The sequence below is a fragment of the Triticum dicoccoides genome, chromosome 1A (assembly GCF_002162155.2).
Source record: "Triticum dicoccoides isolate Atlit2015 ecotype Zavitan chromosome 1A, WEW_v2.0, whole genome shotgun sequence".
NCBI classification, from domain to species: Eukaryota; Viridiplantae; Streptophyta; class Magnoliopsida; order Poales; family Poaceae; genus Triticum; species Triticum dicoccoides.
The window spans coordinates 196,772,177-196,780,167 of record NC_041380.1 but is presented as its reverse complement, the minus strand read 5'-3'; positions in this window follow the sequence as shown (position 1 = coordinate 196,780,167).

Here is a 7,991-nt window from a genome sequence, read left to right as displayed (position 1 = left end):
CAAGCAGTAACATAGCCAAACAACGGTTTGCTAGGACAAGGTGGGTTAGAGGCTTGTCTTAGCAAAATGGGAGGCATGATAAGCAAGTGGTAGGTATCGCAGCATAGGCATAGCAAAAGAGCGAGCAACTAACAAGCAAAGATAGAAGTGATTTCGATGGTATGGTCATCTTGCCTAAAATCCCGCAAGGAAGAAGAACGAGTCCATGAAGAAGACAAATAGATGTAGTCGAACGAATCCTCACAACTCTGGAAAGAAACTGAAGCTAACGCGAGAAGTAACCCGGAAAGAAGCAAACAACATAGTAAAAAACCATCACATAATCATGGCATGATGCACAATCGAGTATGATGCATGTCCGGTTTAACGAGGCATGGCATGGAAAAGTGCACAAGCAATCCTACAAATTAAGTGGAGCTCAATATGCAACGGAGTTGCATATTGAAGAAAACACCACATGACTTATTTAGTTCTCTCCCGGTTATGTACTCAACAATATTAAAGGTTGGTTAACATGGCAAGAGGTGAAACATGAGTGAAAATACACAGCTAGGCATTTTAAATGAGGCCGGAAACAACAACAACAATTCCGGTATATCCTCATGTGCAATTATCAATTTGGTGCAACAACAATTTTAAACATTTAAATGTTATTAACATGATGCGAATGACATGTGCAAGTTTTATGCAGTATTTATGAAAATGTTGACACGAGCTTTATATGAAGCATTTGTCATCGTGGCGGAAACGAAAGGGGTTCCACGGCAACTAATCCGAAAATCATGCCATGGCAACATGTCAGTTCCGATAGCTCATGGAGATACCGGTGCAAAAGGAAATGTGACATGAGCGTGTCATGCAAGATGGTGGGGTGATCCCAATAACCGGGTTCCCACGGGTTAGCATCAAACGAGGAGGGCCGAGCAAGAAGCGACTAAACCATGGTGCAAACATGGGCATCTCATATAATACATCACATGCATACGGTCCACGGGCATCGTTCCGGCGGTTATACCTTCCAAAGGTGCATTTACGGAGTGGTTCGAGTTCGGCAAAGGAAGTAGGCGTTCTCGCGACGGTAGTGGTACACCGACATCGTGGAAGTAGTTGTTCATGGGTCGTTGTGGGAAGTTGTCCTTCTCGTGGTGACAGTAGTGGAATTAGTTGTACTATCGATCATCGGCGATGGTAGTGGTACTCGTTTCGTAGACGTGCGGGGTCATGGGTAATTGAGCACAATCATTGTTGGACTTGACAGATCCGAGGGCTTCGGGGTTCACCGTTGAACTTGAGGAAACCCACGGTCAAGGAGAGGTATGCATCGGCGGTAGTCGTTCGGGCGGCGAGCGTCGTCTAACTTGGCGGGCGTCGTGTAGTCGTACACTTCGATGGTAGTCGTTCACGTTCGTATTAGTACTTGGTGCCATTGTGTCTCGAGTACTTGATGGTTCTGGTCGGGACAGCAAAACGTAGTCGACCGTGAAGATGTTTCGGTGCAGAACTTGGCGAACCAAAACAAAGCAGCACCAGGCGGTCTTGGCGACCAACAAAGGGGTCGCGATGACAATGATGATGAACAGGGTGCGGCACCATGGCGGGGAGGCGGCGTGCCCATTTCATTTGTCACAGGAAAACCACGGCAGCAGCAGGGCGTCCCAGGAGTCAAGGGCACGGTGCAGATACTTGGCGTGATGCCGGGTTGTCGGCCGCGTGACGCCTGGACCCGAAGCAAAGGACTGGGTGCTGATTCAGCGATGCAGCGGTGCAGGGAATAGAAGGAGGTGCGGTGGACCTGAGCAGTAGCAGCAGGGGAGGAGGGCCACGGATCGGGAGGAGCGATGCTGAGGCGGCACTGGAGGGAGATCGAGAGGGAGGAGGGGTCGATGGAGAAAGGGTTCGAGGGAGATGGCTCCTGGCGGCGGTGAGGGAACGAGGGAAGGAGGGAGTAGCGATGCGGGAGGGGTTAGGGTAAGCAGCGGGCTGATTGGGCCTGGCCTTGGGCCGGCGCGTGAGGGAGGGAGGCCCAGCTGGGCTGGCTTTCCTCCTCTCTCACTCTTTTTTAAAAAAAATAACCTCTCTGCCATTTCTTTCAGAAAAAAACAACAAAGAAAGAAAAGGAGCAAAAGAAAAAGATAGAGAAAGAATTTGTGCAGGAGACCAATTTTTCCAAGGCTCACAAAATGAGATTGATCCAAGAAAAATACATTTGACACCGTTTTGGAAGGATTGCATTTGAATATATTTGAATGTGATTCAAATAAGTTGAATTAGGAAAGCATTTTTGGAGAGTCCAAAAATGATCGGAATTTTTGTGGAGATCGGGAAAGCGATGAAAGAAATTAAGGGCAAAGTTTGGGGACCAAACTTGAAGCGGGAAAAGGCATGACATTTTACATTGCAAGTGTGTTTGCGGTTAATTCCAATCTTATGGAATATTTATAGTAGCTCCCTAATTACTGGGAGGATATGTTATAAAGAGAAACCACCATGTGAGTTCCCCCGATTTAAATAGATCAACGATCTATGCAATTTATTTAGTTGAGTTTTAGAACGGGTTGCATGATGACATGATGCAATGCACATGATGCAAAGATGAAAAGCAACGGACCAAACAAATCGCACGACGAAACCCGGAAACCCTGGAAGGCATCTGAAGATCCGGTCTTGGGGTGTTACAACACTCCACCACTACGAGAGGATCTCGTCTCGAGATCTAGGATGGCACCGGAGGGAAAAGGAAGAGGAAGAGAAGAGGTAAAACTAAGTTTCTTCTTTGACGAATGAGTGAAACCAAAGAACCTTGCGAGGTTGAACAAATTCGAGAAAGAAAACAACGAAGGTGAACAAAGTCGAAAACACTCCGTTAGGAAAGAGGAACAACGAACATTGTGAAAACCATGAGGTTGAAGGGCAAGATATATATTTAAACCACTCCGGTTAAAACAAGATAGAGAAGGATTAAGAATGATATAATTTGGACAGCACTTCGACTGAAAAGAAATGGAATTGAATAAGAACTTGATAAGATGATAAGATACTTGATGAAATCAACAACATACAGCCTCTGGAACTATTGAAAGAATGGCACAAGGGGTAAGAACGAGTTTTGACAGCACTCCGGTTAAATGGATAAGCAAAGGAAAGAACATGATCTTGACAAAACAAGATGATGGGTCGAAGAGAGCAACATCACAATGCCTCCGGAAGAAATGAGAGAATGGAAAGGAATGAACGGAGGAGAACACAACATCTTCTACCTCAAATGAGCTTGGAAAAGCATCTTTAGGAGAAGGATCGAACGGAGTTGTTGGGAATCCAACAACGAAAAGAGTAAGCTTGTAGTGTGCTTATGGAAAACATCTCAAAAGAAACTTGAGGTGAAATTCTGCCACTAACGAAAACAATAGGTTGGATAGATATCAACAAGGAGATGAAAACTCCTTCACCGAGATGAAAAGCGGAAATTGGATCATGGATAAGCACCCTAATGGCAACATTCCCAATGGAAGGCTTTATGTGAAATCTATACCAAGATAACTCCAAGGAAGAAAATGATGGATTTAATATATCTCATTCTTGACAACATGTGAATCATGAAACATGAACTCAAATTATCAAGAATGGCATAATACCACCACCGATGCTACGGTAGAAAGAATTGCACTCCGGATTGCAAGATGAAGAATGCTTAAGCTCCTGTGAAAAGAAAATCAATGAACACTTCGAGAAGGAATTAAATCCTTGATGAACCATCATGTAGAGCCTTCGTGAGAACTTCGGTAATAAAAGGATGATAGAAAGAAAAGGAAGTTGAGAATATAAGGTGAAGCCTTGGGATGATTAAATGGAGCTTCACGACGAGATAAAGTGGAAACTTGGAACTCCGGAAGACAAGATGAAGCATCTCGAGCCGAGAATGTGATATGATGAACCACTCCGGAAAGCAGGAATTGAATTTACTCGATGAAACACGAATAAGAATTACATTATGCTTATCCTTCACCAATTTAAATTGATGACGAGCAAACGGATTTGGCATACTACTTATTTTCGTAGAAAGGATTAAGATAGATATAGCGCAAACTTGAGAAGGTATTCAATGAACCACCGGTAGGATTGGAAAGAAGGAGTCAATTGATATTATAATGAAGGAAGAAGAATCTTAGAAGAGCCACCGATAGAATTCAAAATGAACGAAGAAAATATAAAGAAACACCAGGAAGAATTAGAAAACGAATGAAGATGCTTGAGGGAATTTAGATACATGAGAACGAAGAGATCATGAACTGATTATAGAATACTTGAGTGATGCACCGGTAAGATTTGGAGTAAGAGAGCTAAAAGCTGAGAAAGAATAAACCCGAAATGATGGACATCAGAGAATCAAACTGAAAAGACTCTTGAATTGCTCCGGATGGGTGAAAAGAATTCTCACAATCAAAACAATTATGAGCGGATGGTATGAAGCTACAACCATGAATCTTGAAGAGAAAAGAGCAATATTTAGAGGAAAACTCTTTGGTCTTCAAAATCCGAGAATGACGACGAGAAACACCACCAGGAATTATTAAGATACTCTGGGAGAATGAAAAGCGAAGAGGTTGAGCCAATGATTAAAAGAATTATAAGATCTTGGAGAAACCATCTGACTGATGATAATACATTCTTACGTCAAACTTAGAAAAATTTGAGAATAGCTCTGGTAAAATAAGAATAGTCACGTAAGATCTTGGAAAAAGACCTGTGGGTTAGGTCCCACTCAAAAGAAACACCGTTGAACAATTTAAATGAGATATTGCGCCGGTTGAATTAAATGGCTTGAATAAGATAACAACCTCGAGATAGGTTTGAACGGATCTTGAATGAAAAGACGAGCCTTCTGAGATATGTCCAGCACTCTGGAACAAATGAATAGAGGGAGGTGAATAGCTAAGAGAGTCTTTGGTAAGGACTTCGAACATGGAAAGCATGTGAACCAATGAAAAAGATATGATCAACACCGAAAGTTTGCATTGAATCCACCGGAGAAGAAAAGAATGAAGAATGACGAACTCGAAGCTTCCTTAGCATCCTCCTGAGAATCACCGAATAAGAACATTGACGGAAAAGAATGGAGAGACTTCACATCTATAAAAGGATACTTGATTAAGTAATCTTAGTCCTTGAATAAAAAGGGTGGGAGGGTGGGAAAACAAAGACCACTTGAAGACGGATGAAACAAACACCATTGACGAAAAGTTTGAGTTGATCTTGCGGATGTTGAAAATGATCAGATCCACTTGAATAGAGACACACCGGTTCAGAAGAAATTGAGATGGCAAACTTGACGATCAGGAAGGATTGGCATTCACATAGATATATGAGAACACTGCTTAGGAAAAGGTATGGAATCAACATTTGACTTCGAAGCAACTCGAATACCACAACTCAAAACAAAACCAAGGATTGGCTTGCAGAATAAGCCAGAACAAACATATGATAGAGATTTCGTCCGAGGTTTTCGTGGTGGGGCCTACACGGGCTCGATCGTACATCACCATCATGTACAAGGAAGTGCACATGACATACGAAGCGTCCCCGAGTCAGCATAGCCAAGGACTCTTTAAGACACAACGAGACCACTGTAAAACCAACCGTGGATAGGCGGACCACTAGACGTCGAACCCCAATCTCATATCATGCATCTGTCGGAAAGATATCCTAAGAGTTACTTGAATTCCCACTTATAAACTCCCGAAATTTCCCGTTTATGCAATCAAGTGTTGGGGATACAGGGGAAGCATCTTATCTCACCCAAAACTACACAAATCCTACATCTAGCTGTATCCATCCTTCAACACATAACCAAGAAACCTTCGGAAATCGTTTACCTCAACCTTCGAAAAGCATCCGTTATACAAGTTATGGCAATACTCCCGAACTCCCGCCCCAGTACTGGGTGGCGTCGAGGTTATCTCACCAACATCTGCATAAAAGAGATTTTCAATGTCGGCGAAACTCCTCGGGGCTCAAGTCCCTGGGACACTGCCACAACCCCTAAATGTCAGGAGGCACCAAGAACAATGTTCTCATCACAAAACCATTGGAACGATTCCAAGATACCCGCGTGATCCTAAAAAAATTCGTGAAATTTGAGAAGAGAAGAGTCAAAACTCTACGTCAGGATGCCTCACCAGAGCGACGAAGGGACTGAGGAGTAAAAAGAATCCTACTCTCTGATATATATAATCCTATAAGACTCAAAACATTTTTCTAGACTCAACAACGCCAGCTATTCGATCAAGCAGGGGGCTCCTATGTCGGGGAAGGCTCTGATACCAACTTGTAACGCCCTCGATGCGGCTATGTCTCCAACATGTCGAAGCACGACTTAGAGGCATAACCGCATTGAAAGCAATGTCGCAAGTGAGGTAATCTTCACAACAGCCCATGTAATGAATAAGAAAGGAGGTCCATAGTTGGCTTACAATCGCCACTTCACACAAAACATGGATAAAGCATTACATCATCCAAGTACAATCAAGGTCAGACTACGAAACCCAAAATAAAAGAAGACTACCCCAAATGCTACACAGATCCCTGATCGTCCCAACTGGGCTCCACTACTGATCAACTAAAACGAAACAACACTATGAACGGGATCTTCATCGAGCTCCTCCTTGAGCTTGGGTCGCGTCACCTGCACGGTATCATCGGCACCTGCAAACTGGTTTTGGAAGTATCTGTGAGTCACGGACTCAGCAATCTCACACCCTCGCGATCAAGACTATTTAAGCTTATAGGTAGGGTAAAAGGTATGAGGTGGAGCTGCAGCAAGCGACTAGCATATTTGGTGGCTAACATACGCAAATGAGAGCGAGAAGAGAAGGCAAAAGCACGGTCGAACAACTATGATCAAGAAGTGATCCTAGAACAACCTACTTCAAGCATAACTCCAACACCGTGTTCACTTTCTGGACTCCACCGAGAAGAGACCATCACGGTTACACACGCGGTTGATGCATTTTAATTAAGTTAAGTTCCAGGTTTTCTACAACCGGACATTAACAAATTCCCATCTGCCCATAACCACGGGCACGACTTTCAAAAGTTCATAACCCTACAGGGGTGTCCCAATTTAGCCCATCACAAGCTCTCACGGTCAATGAAGGATATTCCTTCTCCCAAGACAATCCAATCAGACTCGGCATCCCGATTACAAGACATCCTCGACAATGGTAAAACAAGTATAGCAAGACCACCCGCTGTGCCGACAAATCCCAATAGGAGCTGCACATATCTCGTTCTCAGGGCACACCGGATAAGCTAAGCGTACGGGAGCCAATGTAACCCAAGTTGCTAAGGGACGGCCCCGCATGGTGCTCTGGGTTGGACCAACACTTAGACAAGCACTGGCCCGGGGGTTTAAAATAAAGATAACCCTCAGGAGCGCGACTCCCAAGGGAAAAGTAGGTGGTGGTGAGGCAAATGGTAAAACCAAGGTTGGGCCTTGCTGGAGGAGTTTTATTCAAAGCGAACTGTCAAGGGGTTCCCATTATAACCCAACCGTGTAAGGAACGCATAATCTGGGAACATAACACTGATATGATGGAAACTAGGGTGGCAAGAGTGAAAAAAAACACGAGGAATAAGGCCGAGACTTCCACCCTTTACCAAGTATATAGATGCGTTAAGTAAATAAGATATATTGTGATATCCCAACAAATATCCATGTTCCAACAAGGAACAAACTCCAATCTTCACCTGCAACTAACAACGCTATAAGAGGGGCTGAGCCAAGCGGTAACATAGCCAAACAACGGTTTGCTAGGACAAGGTGGGTTAGAGGCTTGGCTTAGCAAAATGGGAGGCATGATAAGCAAGTGGTAGGTATCGCAGCATAGGCATAGCAAAAGAGCAACAACTAGCAAGCAAAGATAGAAGTGATTTCGATCGTATGGTCATCTTGCCTAAAATCCCGCAAGGAAGAAGAACGAGTCCATGAAGAAGAC